At 37.6% G+C, this 16,863-nt stretch overlaps 1 pseudogene; it reads left to right on the top strand.

The window, feature by feature from the left end:
* The first annotated feature begins 3,565 nt into the window (after positions 1–3,565).
* On the top strand, positions 3,566–15,479 carry LOC136243473 (sialate O-acetylesterase-like; annotated as a pseudogene).
* The last annotated feature ends 1,384 nt before the right edge of the window (positions 15,480–16,863 follow it).

Genomic DNA, 16,863 nt, shown 5'->3' with positions numbered 1-16,863 from the left:
GCTCCGCTCCCATACAATGACAAACCAACTAAATTTGTTATATATAGCTCTCAATCAGACAACACTCCTATGGCTTACTACATTTATCCAATTTGTGTGTAAGTCCTTGTTCTCTACCCAGCAATTGGCAAATGCATCTCATCATTCCAATACACAAATCAGGATCTAAGACAGACACCAAATTATCGCCCAATTTTCCTACTAATCAGGGAGAAATCATGAACTAATTGGGAATATTATATCAGGAGAAAATTGGAAAATATCCAAGGCTTCCAGGGAATGGTCAAATTATTGCATGGCTTTAAATTAAGTAAATTGACATAGGAAGTTAATACTCTAATAGAACAGTCAGTACTCTATTAGAATAATTATCCATGTAGTTACTATATTCATCAACTGCTATTAATTTTGTGTCAATTGAACAGCTTTAGGAAATTAAAGTTGCTTGGTTGGTGAAGTTGCACATTCAATATATTGCTACTGTGTGTACAGTATATAATAATTCTGCAATATTTTTTTAGTGTTTAGGATATACAAAAATTACACTGAAGACTACAACTATGCCTAATTTACACTGTTTGAGGCAAACATTAAAATTAAATAAATAAAACAAATAAAAATAATTGAGCATTAGCACTTTAGCAGTGCTCACAAAAAAATCACCTATTATGCTTGCAATAAATTTCCATTATTCACCACTAATTTTATTATTAGATCATTTACAATGATGTTTGAGCTTAAACTATTCTTTTGCTGGTTACTATATCAGAGTATTTCTGAGCTTACCTGACTACTTTATTAGAGCAGTATAGGTAATGCGACTGTTCTATTAGAATTTTGCCTGCTATAATATACAAAACCACAGATTTTCTTACTGTAAAGCTATACAGTTGCTTCAAAATGCCAACATAACACTTGATTTCCCATGCATTCCATATATCCCCAAAATTATGCTGGCATAATAGCATCATCCCTACACATATTGTACAATATACATGGGTTTCTCATATAGTGAGGTTGGGTGTTTGCTGTATAAGCACGGCAGTCTTCTAGGGGTAGAATCACAGACTTCCCTACAATGTGAAGATAAATCACTCTAATTATTGAAATGTGTAGTTACATTTTCATACAAACAGTCTTAGTCATAGGAGTGAATCTAGCTATAGTCTCATGCAATGTGCATGGTATAATTCTCAAACATGCAGAGGAAAGAAGGGATTAGACCTACAATTTCACCCCAGTGTATAGACGGTAGGGGAATTATATTTAGCGTTGGATCAAATCCACCTCCTATTCCCCCTCCTTTCCCACATGAGGGTACTGAAAACTGTGATAGGTGCATTATAGTTAGCTTAGCATTCTCAAAGAATACTCTTCCTTACAATAATAGAACTATGTTTTAGCTACTAAAAAGTAAAACCACTAAAACTGGGTTTTCACTCAATTTATTGAAATTTGTCCCCCTATGTATGTGAAAACACATGGGTAATCTCTAATCTCTCATAAGTACATACCATATAAGGTAAAAAATGAGCTCAAGTACTAGGACATGCATACAGACACCTGATCACATTCTACAGCAAATCCTTTACAGCATACAATCCATTAGCTAGTGGTTACTTGTAAGTTTGTTCTGTTAGTGCATGCTTGACCATGTAATTTACTTTTGTAAAACAATTTTTGTATGCAAAATTTGTATGAAAATTTCTTACACAAAAATTTTTACATAAGATCGAACTAGCTACTCTAATAGAGCAGTCATCCACGTAAATCATGAGAATATTTTTATCACAAAAATTTTTTAAAGCGAATTATGGTATTATACTACACAGGTTGTACCACTGCCGATTGACTGTGTAGCAACAATGACATCAGAGTTGTATAGCTGTGTGGTTATCATGCAATGCATGCAACAGAAAGTACATGCTCAACTGAAGATTTAGTGTTAATGGATAAAGAAAAATGCTCACACCATAGATAACTGAGGTGTCTATTATCTATGCTCACACTTAACTGATTATTGTTTGCATGAATGTTTCCATGTCAATGAAAATAAGTTTTTTGTGCTAGTCACACTATTTTAATCCGGCAACTTTTATCATCACAACTAAGATTACATGACCAGGGGTGGATTCAGGAGCTGGCAAGGGCAGGGGCATAAACAGGCTAAGTTTTAGGTGGTTGGGGAGAGCCAGATTCTCTTGTTATAATCAGTTGCTGCATTTTTGAAGCAGGAAATAATCACCTCTTTACTAAGTCTCACTGTTGATTTTTTGCCATTTTGGCCTTTGCAAGACAGTTGTAATGTCTTAAAAGCTGTCTAAGGCTCTGAATGTCTTATATAACAGCAACACGATAATTATTTTTAGAGGCTATTAATACGCACGAAGGTACTGGGTAACAATTTCACAACTAATTTGACTTTGGTTCGCTTTGTTTTCAGGTGAATTTGTAATACATGCCAGTAAAATGTGCATACTTTCATGAATTTTATAGCTAAACTGATCTTGGCCTGACATAAAGTTCAGTATTTAATTAGAAGCATGGCTGGCTCCTCCACAGGCGAGGAAGGGGGGGTGCATTTGCCCCAAATGCCCCATCCTGGATCCGCCATTGATGACTTAGACATTTGATCACATTAACAAGTATTTGACAATGTGCTGGTTTTTATGATTATATACCCGGCAATATTTAGTTATACTAAATATGTTTAGTTTTAAATTACTGAAGTATATCATAGAATATTCTAGCTCCATGTAGCAGAGTTGGTAGAAGGACTCTATTTTCAGGCCTGTCAAGTCACACGTATTCAACCTTTATCTCACGCTCACACGCAGTCATCACTATGAATCTCACACAATTCAAAAGTCTCCTCAGCAATGGGTGCTCCTTGGTGCTAGCAACAAAATTTTTGGGGTGTGCATTACTTAGAGTAATAAGTACCGGTGTCACGTGATCCGTAGATTCAAATGTGGATGTTACCGCCATGTAGCACGAAGTAATGAGCAGGAACAGAATCAGAAATTATCAGACAGGAGACTTCATAGTTTTGGGTGACCTCAAAATGTCATTATTTTATACCAGCAGTTTTCTGATAGTTGTCTGAAGCCGAGATTAGATGCACGTGATCCGGTGGTATGAGATTGCAGACAGAAATGAATCTGCATTGAAAAGTTCAGAGATGTCTATGGATATATAATTGTACAATGTATAGTTCTCATAGTCTGGCGCCGCCCGCCCCTTTGCAAAAAGTAAGGGTCTGGGGAAATACAAATAATCATTTCAATTAGACAGCACACTTAAGCTTACTGTTTTTTTTTTGTGACGTCAGATGATTGCCATTCAATTCGAACAAACCGCATTGCGTTGCCAAGGCGATTTATGTGTGAACGTCATTGGCACGCATTGATTGGCTACCGCCGAATCTGGGCGGTAGAAATGATTTAGTATCGGCCGGCTCTATATAGCCACATATACCACTTTAGCGAGGGCGTTCAAAGGCGCCGCTCGGTGTTTAACTCGCATATTGCCCGGGCAATATCATGGGAAAGCGATTTGCCAATGACTTTGATACCCAGCCAGTTCAAAAAATCGATGCGCTTTGACTCGTTATATTGAGCGACATAGAGCTTTGTATTGTGGGACTCGGTTTTGTAGAGGTTGCTAAGCTTAGTACATAGGCTAAGATAGAGTAGTTGGTTGTTACTAAAGGATAATGAAGGCACAAAATAACTGTTTGGGCGATTGTGGATGCGTATTTCTACCCACCGCGTATCAGCCTTTGAACAGACCATGGAACAGCAAAGCTACTACTGCTACGTTGAAATAGGTTAGTAACTTACAGTTCTAAGTACTTAACTTAATATAATAACTTACTTACTGTCCCAATAGCGAAGTTAGTTGGCTTAACTTAGTACAAAAATGATAACAATATAAACTCCATCCCACAATCGCAAGTTTTCTAACATTGCGTGTTGAAAACTAACAGAGCATAGTAACGTATTAATGACATTTTAACGTATGGACAGCGTTTTGATGGCTATTAGCCCACGCTATTAAAACCACAATCGATCTTCAGATGCTACTGTATAAAACAAATGGGATGAGTTCTTGTTAGTTCCTTCACCTATTAGGTGAGTGCGCCCCAAGTAATATATATCACTTGTACCATGGCTGCTTGGGATTTTGCTGACATACACCCGCAGCCATGGTATAACTATTACGTAAAGTATAAAAATTCCATGATAAGTTGGGTCCCCTGGTCCCAGGTACTCGGTCCCCAGGTCCACTGTTTATACCAACCCTTCACCTGACTGCTAAGTTTACTCCAGCGTTTATGGAGGGAGTACTTAATATTGCTGCTTTTACTATTAAAACATTTGGCTAACTTGGTTGGGTGTGTACACACTTAAATGCTCCCAAAATAATTATAGCAACTGAGAGCATATGCTGTTAATAAATATAATTAACACTTACGTCTTCTGTGCTGGATTTCACCCTTTTTGTAGGTGGGATATTTTCAGAATTCATAACTTTCCTCTTCTTACACCAAACTGTACCACTGTGTTTTGGTCTCCCGCATGTCTTAATACGTGGCTTTACCTTCATTGATGTTGCCAGCATTGATAAAGACAGTCCATGCTGAAATTGAAATAAAAGGAGTGTCTAAAGTATAGCATTGCGGTACTGGTTTTTTAAGTTCATGTGCTTATTGAGCACACATGATGCATATACTTGTGGTAGACACCTGTTTGTTAAGTGCATGTGTTGAAGCAAATGTTAAGATATTTGGGAGCAGCAAAACAAACTAAGTACACGTGTCACGTTGTCTACCACCTAACTCACTGCCATCACCTTTTAGTTATCAAGACAGACTATTAGCTATTCAAAAAGCTAGCAAAACAATGTGGATGCAAATACTGCTCTCCTAGCAGAAACTCTGGGCAAGGTAATGCATAAGAACGTGTTAAACGTAGTAAATTTTACAAAAAGCTCCTCTGAAAATGATAACTACATGCACCTTATGACCAGACTGGTGTCTACAATTTTCATATGGAAAAAAATCCATAATGTGTGCATTCAGAGGAGGTTGGACGCGCATTAAGCGCTACTTAAATATATTGCTCTTAATTGCATTCTTTGCACTAGTATTTCACATGATCCTCAATAGTCACAATACTAAACTGAAAAACGATGGGGTTCATTAGATAATCAGATCATCCTTCACATAGGCTTCAAGGCTATGTACTTTGTTTTCATAAAGCACTCGAGATTTTGGGTGAAATTAATAAATTGCAATTTAATCCATACAATTTTCACCAGACTTGTCACGTACGTTTTTCTACAATGAAACAATGACCCTTCGCTGCATTACACTGAGGTCGCTGTATTATCCTACTCATAAAAACAGATTTTGCGTAATTCTTTATATTGACGCTTCAAACTTTGGCTTTGTTACCGGCCAAATCAGCGGGGTTCACTGGGGTTCACCATGCTGTTAGATTTAGGAATACATAAACTTTCAATTGCACTATAGTTTTAATACAAATTGTCTTGAAACATTTTCCAATGAAAATGTACAGCTCACATGAACGCGTCCAACCTCCTCTGGTGTGCATTCAATGTATACTGAGAACTGAGGGTGTGCTACACTAACTGACTTACTTTAGTACTTTGGCATGTATTATAGCACTGCTATGGTTGTTGCATGTAGGACGAGAGCTTGGTTCATTCCTATAAGGGACAATTTATAATGATCAAGTTCTGTTAACATTACAATACCTGGGTCCATTAGCTGTATTAACACATTCTAGTGTAGTGGTGTCACCACTAAATGCAGGAAGAGAGCTTGGTTCATTCCTGTAAGGGACAATTCATAATGATCAAGTTCTGTTAACATTACAATACCTAGGTCCATTAGCTGTACTAATACATTCCAGTGTAGTGATGTCACCACTAAATGCAGGACAAGAGCTTGGTTCATTCCTATAAGGGACAATTTATAATGATCAAGTTCTGTTAACATTACCATACCTAGGTCCATTAGCTGTACTAATACATTCCAGTGTAGTGATGTCACCACTAAATGCAGGACAAGAGCTTGGTTCATTCCTATAATGGACAATTTATAATGATCAAGTTCTGTTAACATTACAATACCTAGGTCCATTAGCTGTACTAACACATTCCAGTGTAGTGATGTCACCACTAAATGCAGGACGAGAGCTTAGTTCATTCCTATAAAGGACAATTTATAATGATCAAGTTCTGTTAACATCACCATACCTAGGTCCATTAGCTGTACTAACACGTACATTCCAGTGTAGTGATGTCACCACTAAATGCAGGACGAGAGCTTGGTTCATTCCTATAAAGGACAATTTATAATGATCAAGTTCTGTTAACATTACCATACCTAGGTCCATTAGCTGTACTAACACATTCCAGTGTAGTGATGTCACCACTAAATGCAGGACGAGTGGTTGGTTCATTCCTATAAAGGACAATTCATAATGATCAAGGTCTGTTAACATTACAATACCTAGGTCATTTTTGGCATGTACCGATATCCGATATTGATGCAACCAAAAGAAGCCGATAACCGATAGTCCATCCAATATTTGCATTAATGTTTTAAGCAAACAAAAGTGTACATTTACCTACCCTACAACAACATGTGCATGTATTCATTGCTATACTCTGCCTGTGGTGGTATACAGCTTGGGTTTCTATTGTGCAATCCAGACAATTAGGTACCCACAAACATTTTTGTGTACATATACACCCATGAAGCCTTAAACGGATATTTCTGCATTACTCTGCATTCTAATGGCTTGTGAGAAAGCTGGTACAGCAAGTTTCCTTGGTTATCTTGTGATCCTTCTTTTATTACAAAGGTACTCTATAACTGCTTCATTTGTAAAGACTGTAATAAGCTTTCCAGCAACAAACACTAGAATCGCGTGTATTTATATGGCTTCTTGTAGCGTTTGTTGCAGAGTGAACAATAAGCCAGACTGTCAGAGCCACATAGATAACATAGAACACCAATGCATAATCCATTTATGTACAAACTATTGCTACTGTATAAATATCGGTAGCAATATCGGTCCTCCTCCTGTTCTGTACCGATACCGATATTGGTAAAAAATACCATATCGGTGCCCGATATTGTAGCCGATCCGATTATCGGTACACCTCTAGTTAACATTACCATACCTAGGTCCATTAGCTGTACTAACACATTCCAGTGTAGTGATGTCACCACTAAATGCAGAACGAGAACCTTGGTCATAGCCAGGTCCATTAGACACATCCATTATTTGTCTGGTAACTGTATAGTCTCCATTTTGTTCCCAATGCTGCACAATGTCTTCTATGTCTTCATATTTCTTTCTAAAGTCTGGCATACCACAAAGCAAAGCAGCTGTAGCTAATTTCTGGCACAAACTCATCATTTTATTATACTTCTACTTCTGAACAGCCTTCGATACTCTGGTGATAAGACGATTTCATTACTTTAAATTCTTCATTGAATGTAGAGTACTTGTATTCAGACTCGCACATTTGAGCAAACAGGACAACATTATTAAACATTTCAGAAAGAGTGGAGGTACACGAGGTGACATCTTTAAGTTTTTGATTGTGAGACTCAAGCCGGTTGTTGGTTGTGTTCCCAAAATGCATGTACTGGTCTCTTTTAAATGCTGCCCACATTTCAACACAACTTTCCCAGTTCTCTAGGAAGTACTTCCTAAACTCAGCATTTGTGGCATCAAATAGTTGTTGCTTGTTGATGTTGTAATCATACATTACATTTCTAATAGCATTCCTAGCTACTTCATGTTGCGCTTTCTCTACTCCTGCATCATTAAGTTGCTTAAAGTAAACCTTCAGGACATGCCACTGACAAAATAGCACAACAGCATTCGGGAACTCCTGTGTAAGCATCTTCCACTCAGCAAAATCTTTATCTATCACAACAACCTGTGTAGAAGAAAATTTTAGATTCCTTTCTTTGAAACACTGCATGATCTTCATGAGGTGCAAAGTGTCTTCTTCCGTAGTGGCAGCATAGTACACAACTCGCCCATGCCCATACCCATCTTACACCATGACACAGTACAATGGTATTCCATGACCATTTACATTGTAGGTGCCATCGATGAACATGATTTCCGGGAACCTATCAAACAGTTTAGTCATGTGATTTGTCTGCAAATAACGAATTTCAAGGATATTATTCTCATCTACCACAATTCCTGCTTGGGCATCCTGGGTTGTGGTAATATTTTGGAGTGTACTGAGTAGCAGTTGTGGTTCCTTAAGACCTTTTCGGGTGTGCTCTTTTACCTTTGTCTTTAGGTTACTGATGTCTTTGAGGGTCACACATTTTCCAAACTTCTTCTCAACTAATTCTTTCACTCGTTTGGTATTGGGTTTCACAGTCAGCATCTCAGAAATTGTGGCTTCTTCTGCTGCAGTCAACCTTCTATTGACTGGATAATGTGCAAATATTGCAAGACCCACTCGATGAGTATGCTCAAGGTGACAATGACGTACGCACAACTTTTTATAAAGACTGCAGTAATGATTACATAAATGACAGCATTGTGTGCGAATTAGTGTAGTGCTTACCTGTCATAAGATACAGTTATCTTTGTCTTGCAGTTCATAGCAAAAGTGTGCTGATTAGCTAGGTCTAATGTTCTTTCCACGACTTCTTGGGTCTCCATAGTGTACACACACAACACTATAATATGTGTACTTTATTTTCTCAGCATCTACAAGGTCAGTAATTATCTTCTTCTTTTTCCTCTGCTTGTTGTAATCTTCAGCACTCTGACTGTTATACACAAGTAGTGGATGGTAACCATTTCGCTTTAAATCGTCCAATGCCGTATGAAGCTGTTCAAAAGTGTCGAATTGGGTGCCAACTTCCATTACAAGTTCTCAGTACAGCTCTGAAAAGTGTCCGATTGGGCGCCAACCACCATGACACATGCGGAGCACTGCTGAAAAGTGTCAAATTGGGTGCCAATTTCCATGATACATGCAAATCGACACGTGGTAAGTCTGCGACACGCATGATTTAATCACGTTATCAAGTGACAGGCGCAGGCCCATCAGCAGATGATCCTATGAGGCACCGGTGGAAATAAGACGTACGTGGCTCTAAGAATAACCGGTACACCGGTGGACATAGACACTCCGTTTAGTATCTGTATCTACGATTTCACCAGACCCTTACTTTTTGCGAATGGGGCTGGCGGCGCCAGACTACAGTTCTCAGTGAATGATGCTAGTGCACGTGAAAAGAGACCAGCCAGATAGTACAGTTTATCTAGGCAGCTAGTTCACTAATTCAGATGCGCACACCCATAATATATTGTTCTGTAATATACTCACACGTAGCTGTAGCTAGTTATAGAATAGCTAGCCACAGTACAGTGTAAATGGTTAACATTACAATTTTGCTATAACCAGCACGGAAAAATCATGCTGGTATAATGACATGGAATCCTAAGCTGCTGGTTATAAATTTGATAGTTGGTTGCATGATGCAACTCCATCATGGTCATGGCTTGGAAGAATCTCAGGATTGCTCAACTTGTCAACCCTGTATCTGCCTGGAGAAATTCTACTAATCCAAGTCTAGGAGTTAGACATTTATATACTGGATGACAATCAGTCGATGGTGGTAGTTAGATCAATCAGTAACAAGTATACACATGTTAGAGGTGCCATGTTCAGTAGCACTAGTGACATTATAAAGTGCACGTGTTCTGTTAGTCAGATTTGTACAATAACTAAAATAATTATCAAAGTTTCTCCAATTTTTTAAAAATCAATGGAGATAGTTTTGACTGCATTGAGGGGAAAACTGTTCCATCCACTGAATTAGTCTTCCTACTTCTAAAGTCACATGAGTTTCACATGTGGAATGGAGTCAAATGTTTTGCAGAAGTCTAAATATGTGACATCCACACTATCACCACTCTCAAGAATAGTAGTCAAACTCACCTATATTGTAGTAGAGATTTACATGACCTACGTACATGGCACAACCTGTGTTGTACTTCAGGTGGCCTAAACATGAAATCTTTGACTAAGACCTCAACAGCTGAGGTCAATTAAACTCATTGGCCATACATGACGACATTCATTTTATGGACATTGTAATTACATGACTGACCACTTCCAATCCAATGGAAGCACTCCTAATGTTGAAATATTTGTCAGTTGTGCCACTACAAAATAATCTGCTGCTTTAGTCTTTCAAGATTCTAGGATGGATATTGTCAGGACCAATTTAGAGAGGTTCACACTAAGTAACTTCTCATGGACTGCCTCCATCTCAACCTGTATAACTGATAAACAGTACAATGGCAGATCCAGCATGGGGCATTTGGGGCAAATGCCCCCCCCCCCCCTCCACCTTGTGGAGGAACCAGCCATGCTTCTGATTAAAATAGCTAGCTACTAAACTTTGTGTCAGGCCAAGATCAGTTTATCAACACATGAAAATATGCACATTTTACTGGTATTTAATACAAATTCACCTGTAACCAAAGGGAACCAAAGTCTAACTAGCAGTGAAATTGCCACCCAGCACATTCGTGCGTACTAAGCGCCTCTAAAAATAATTACTGTACTGCTGGTTCAAAGACATTCAGAGCCTTTTAAGCAGTTTTTACGACTTCACAACCATCCAAAAAGGCCAAAATGGTAAAAATCAACTGTGAAACACTACTAAGAGGTGATTATTTGCTTCTTCATAAATGCAGCACTGAACTAGAGAATCTGGCTCTCTTCAACCATCTACAACTTAGCCTGTTTGTGCCCCTCCCCTTGCCAGCTCCTGGATCCACCCCTGCAGTATGCATTCCTTCTCTCTTTCCAAGGAAAGCAATTAGGAAAACTCAATTGCTTACTCTTTCCTGTGAATCCCTAAGTACATACATCACCATAATGAGTTTTAACATACGATGTGATCAGTTCCTGTTATAACCAGTGTGACCGCAACATTGCCAATCCACTACTACAGAATGATCAGTATGTGTTGGTAGGTGTATAGAACTACGTATATAGCAATATGAAGTGCATTCAGCTGATATTACTACTGGTGACTCTTCACACGTCACTATGGTGTGGTGTATATGGTGGATCTGACACTGCTGCAAATGGTGAGTGTGTGATGATATTGTGTGTAGCTAGTGTGATCTTTGGAGGTCAATTCTTGTTTGTTAATTCACTCAGTGATCATCTGGATGTGCAGTCTCACTTGTGATCTAGATTATTGTTCAGCACCACCAGGAGTGCAAAAAACTTGCTACTTCTCTTCTGAATGAGTTTTGCCCTACTACCCATTCTTCAATACAGCTGGCTAGTGAGAAGAGGGCTTCCAACTGGCTTACCTGCCTTTCTTTCAAGCATCACAATTTTGTTCAACACAAAACTATGTTCCATGATGCTGTTTTCCTATGTCATCACTTGATGCTATTTTGCTTCTACTTAAAGTACTACTTTATTGTTGGATGAAAACCATCAGCAATGTCAGACATCTACCAGTAATCCTGCACAAAATACCTTGGCAATTTACCATACCAGCACCATCTGTTAGAACTATTAATTGGCTGCTATAGTTTATTTCTTTCCATCTCACTTGCAGAAGACGATGATCAGAATTAATGTCACCACTTAAATTCTATTCCCAGACATAATGTTTTTTTGTAAACTGATTTGCTGTATAAATACTTTACTTATTGTCTAGAAATTTGAGGCAGAAATGTTATTTTTTTGCTACCAGTGCCTTGCAGTATGATTATATTTATTCTCAGATAACAGACAGTTCTACCTAACAATAAACATGTAACCAAACGCGACAGAAAGAAAGGAATTATAGCTGTGCTGATACTGGCCAGTGAATAACTCCAACTGTAATGGGCACTGGTAGGCACATGTACCATCATACCAGTTGCTTGTATATATGTTCTATAGTTGCAGCTACTGTAAGTCATTATTAAATAAATAAATAGTAATGGAAGTAGTGTAATGAGATGCATGTCCCAGGTCTAAATATTGGACTTATACTAATATAGCAGACCAACTGCAATGTCATGTACCATTAAATCTGTACAGTAGATTTGTTCAGTGTCAGCATGATTCCTTCTGCTATAGCTAATGGACTGTGTTTATAAAAGTAGTGTTAGCTATGCTCTTCCTTATTTTATTGATAGATGGAGATTTCAATTTTGCCAGTTACTACAATTACCACATGGTGTTACAGAGAGCTCCAGTGAAGGCCACTTTGTGGGCTGTGAACAATTTGGTGACTGTGAACTTCAATGATAAGAAATATGATGCTGTTTACATTAAAGGTAACTATTATGATATACTATTTGCTATGTTAGCAAAATGAGCCCAGTGCCTTTCATGATCAGGAAATGCACATCTCATAACTAGTTTGGACTCAGATTTGATAAACTGCTGAAATTACTCTCAGATTCAACTTCAGAGGATCTAGCTTTCAAACATTTCCCTGCATCTGGCAGAGCATGCCCCCAGACCCCCTTAGATTGGCATGCTAGTGTGCTTAGGAGGTACTAAATTGGGAACCAGCATGCCAATTAAGTTAAGATGTGAAGACCACACTTTAAGATATGAAGACCAGTCTTCACAAGTTACAAGTTAACATGTTAAGACCACACTGTACAGCATGTCTGCAATAACCATTTACTAATTTGTGTATATATTTACAGATACTCCTACAACATATCGGTGGAAAGTGACAGTGGACCCAACACAAGAAGGTGGTCCACATGTCATCACAGCTACAGCTGGAGATCTCACTCTCACACTTAATGATGTCTCGTTTGGTGATGTGTGGATGTGTAGTGGTCAGAGTAACATGCAGTTTACTGTGTTATCTGTAAGTAATACACAACATATAGCAAGTGTTTGATTATGGTATCACTGTATAAGGTGTTCAATGCTACAGAAGAAATAGTCGCCTCTGCCAATTACCCTGAGATCATTACTGGAGGAATCAACTGAACCTGAAATTGACTTGCTAGGCATTAATCAGATGTGGTCGGTGGCCGGACCTAGTGAGTGTCATCTGTAGAAATGTTAATCAAGCGAATCATTTTTAAACATTTTGTTAATCTTGATATTTTCAATTTGTAAAGTACCATAGTTAAGTTATTTAATTTAAAACACGTACTATAATGCTCTATAGGTACAATTGGACATGATAATTGGACTTATTTCTCTGCCACTTGCTGGTTCTTTGGGAGAAATCTTTATGACAGTCTGAAGTATCCTATTGGACTTGTAGCAACTAGCTGGGAAGATATTGCCATAGAAGTGTGGTCATCTCCAGATGCATTGAAGAAATGTGAAATTGATCAATTCCTACCACCAGAGTACGTAATAAATGAATGTACACGTATACATTAAGTACATCGGGGGTACAGCCAGATGTTTTGCAATGCCATGCAGGGCCTAGCTACATACTGTATCTAGGTGATATTTATGTAGCATGCAAAGCATGTCAAACCTAAGGGGAAGCTCCATTTAAGAAATTTCTGAAAAACAATTTGAGAGTGAATTCAAGAGTTTATATTAACACTTGTTTGCTGTTGTATTAGAGTGACTGCTCTATTATGATATCTCGATCATCATGTTATAGTAAGTATTTTAATAGGTACAATAAAATTGATACCAGGGCCTGGTCTGGGTAGCTAGGGTTCTGGCTTTTCCATGAGTTATGTAGCATTAATGTGACAGATCAGAAATATTTAGACTTGTTTGTCACATGGTCAAGATAAGCACATCCACTACTGTGAGTTATAACTAGTTTTGAAATCCGCACTGCAATTTGCATAATCTTTCAAACTTCACCATTTTGACACCTTAGCTAATGGACGTACGCATGGCAAACTTTTAATCAGTGCTGAGTAACTTGAATAATTCTTTTCTGTTGCATGCAACTGATAATTTGAAACCAAGCCACAGCAGCTAGGATCTGGAGCGTTCTCTGCATCCAAAACCTGAATGTCCTATTCTATGGCATTGGTGTAGAGGAGAAAACCACAATAGAATAGGGTAGGATAGAATATAAGGCTAGGATAGAATTATATATATCAAATACTTTATTTTCTGATAATGTATTGTTGTACATATATATTTTATTAAACAGATCTGTATTTCCCACTACTCCATCAGTATTGTGGAATTCCATGATTCATCCCTTCCTGAACATGACCATATATGGTACTATCTGGTACCAAGGAGAAACCAATACTCTAAATCCTGACACATACAATTGTACCTTCCCAGCAATGATTGATGACTGGAGGGCTAAGTGGTATGTCACAAAAATACAAATGAAATGATTCCATTTGGATTTGTTCAGGTAAGTCATAGCTGAGTTATGTAATATATAATTGCTACTGAATTAGGATTTTGAATTGTTAGTATTTGAGTTCTCAGAGGTGTTAATGATTGAGTAGCTACTCTCAAGCTACATGTATTAATACCTGAAACATTTTACAAATATTCCAAATAACAGCAATGTGAATGTTCCTCACTAGCAAAGTGGAATAAAATACACAATTTCAAGCTCCACAACCTTCTTGAGTGATTGTAGTATATATTTTATCTCAGCCCTATCATTAATGTATTATTCTTTCAATCTTCTTTTAGCTTTCCACAGTGGGTGGCAGTAATGACACTATGAATGGATTTGCTGACATATGTTGGCACCAGACAGCTTATTATGGATATGTCCCAAATGCTCGTATGAAGAAGGTCTTCATGGCTGTTGCAATGGACCTGGGTGATCCTACCTCTCCTTTTCGTTCTGTCCATCCCAGAAGCAAACAAGATGTAGGATATCGACTTGCTTTAGCTGGAAGAGCTGTAGCATACAAGAAAGAGTCACTATACTACACAGGATCCATAGCCAATGTAGCATATTATTCACCACAGTCTATCATAACACACCACACTCATGTAATAGATAATAAACTGGAAATCCAATCTCATTCTGGCTTTGAAGTATACTGCATAAAGACGGACAACCAACCTGGGTGGAATCATTCGTGTTAAAAGCAGTTAGAAATTTTGTCATTGTTGATAATTCCTGTGGTGCTGGTAATTTCTCCAGTCATGTCCACTACAACTGGAGAGATTATCCATGTGATTTCAAGGAGTGTGCTGTGTACAATTGTGACCTTCCTTCACCACTCTTTATTCTACCTGTAAAATACGCAAGCATTTTAAAGTTGCTGAAGCACATTAATTTACATTCAAATTCATAGTTAACATTACTTGCATACACCAGTTAGGTATTGTTTGGCAGCTACAGTGGCTGTATTTAGTATTATATATTACTAGATATTTACCAGTATTGGAAATATTTACTAGATATTGTACGATTTTATATTGTTTATTTATTTGTTATTACTGCATTAAATTCGCAAATGAAGACTTTACACAGCTTTGCAAGTATAAAGCAAGTTACACACAGATGCACAATTAGTAACATACAATCTTGAACATTCCTCCTACCATGGCAGGAGTCAGATGGATGTTACTCTATCCAGGTGTTTAGAGTAGGGCAGTGATAAAGGATCCCTTTAAATTTTTCACTATGTACTAGCTGGCCAGTAAAAACTACAGCACTTCTTGTAAAAATTGCTACTGATCCATCAATTTGGTGACAATAGTTCTTTATTGCTAATTATTACTAGGCAGGCAGCACAGCTGATTTCCCTATGATGTAAAATCAATAATAGTAGTACAGTATATTACAATTTCAGCTACAACTTTTTTCCCACTCCTATACAATGATAAATGATACATGTTCGTTACTTATATTTCTCAATCAGACAACACTCCTATAGTTTATCACTTACTCAGTCATCTCTGCCTAGTAATTGGTAAATATATCTCTTCCTTCCACTTCCAATACACACATCAGGATCTAAGGCAGACACCAAGAATTACCGCCCAATCTCTCTACTATATAATCAGGGGAAGATCATGAACATTATATCAGGGGGAAGATTTAGAAGAATACTTGAGGCTTCCAAGAAATGGTCAAATTATTGTGTGGATTTAAAAGACCATAGGAAACTAATACTTTAATAGAACAGTCAGTACTCTATTAGAATAACCGTGTAGTTACTACATTCATCAACTGCTATTAATTTTGTGTCAGTTGAACAGCTATAGGAAAGTTGTTTGGTTGGTGAATTTGCACAGTCAATATACTGTTATTGTGTGTACAGTATATAATCACATTCAATAATTCTGAGCAAGCCAGCAATTTTTTCAATGTTTATAAGGCAGAGGATATGCATAGTCACACCGAAGAGTAATTATTTTATTGTATTTATTTAAAAACATTACAGTGCTGGAGCACTGATGGTCCACCGATATCCTGTACCAGTGGCCAGAAGTTACATCAACCTATACAATAATGGGTATGTTTCCTATCCCTTTTATGTACTCTACATTATATGATTTGTGTTCTCTACGAAAAAAACTTTCAATTCAGTAACACAATAATCTCTTTCACTTCTAAGATCAGCACAATGGTGATTAATAAAAGATAAAGATCGAAATACTCTAATAGAGCAGTCAGCTAACTCTAATAAAACAGTCAGGTGCATGTAAAATTTCAATGAATAATGAGTCGCTCTCCCACATTGGTTGGGCTAACTAACTTTCACTGGTCTGAAACATAAAATTAACAATAAGTGGCCTTAAAGGGCTAGATCAAAATGTGAGTACTTTTGGGGATAAAAACTACATGGTTTTCCTTCCTATGTCTTTTTTTATGTCCATGACCTA

This window comes from Dysidea avara, chromosome 13, assembly GCF_963678975.1.
Source record: "Dysidea avara chromosome 13, odDysAvar1.4, whole genome shotgun sequence".
Taxonomy (NCBI): Eukaryota; Metazoa; Porifera; class Demospongiae; order Dictyoceratida; family Dysideidae; genus Dysidea; species Dysidea avara.
This window is presented reverse-complemented; position numbering and strand designations above follow the sequence as displayed.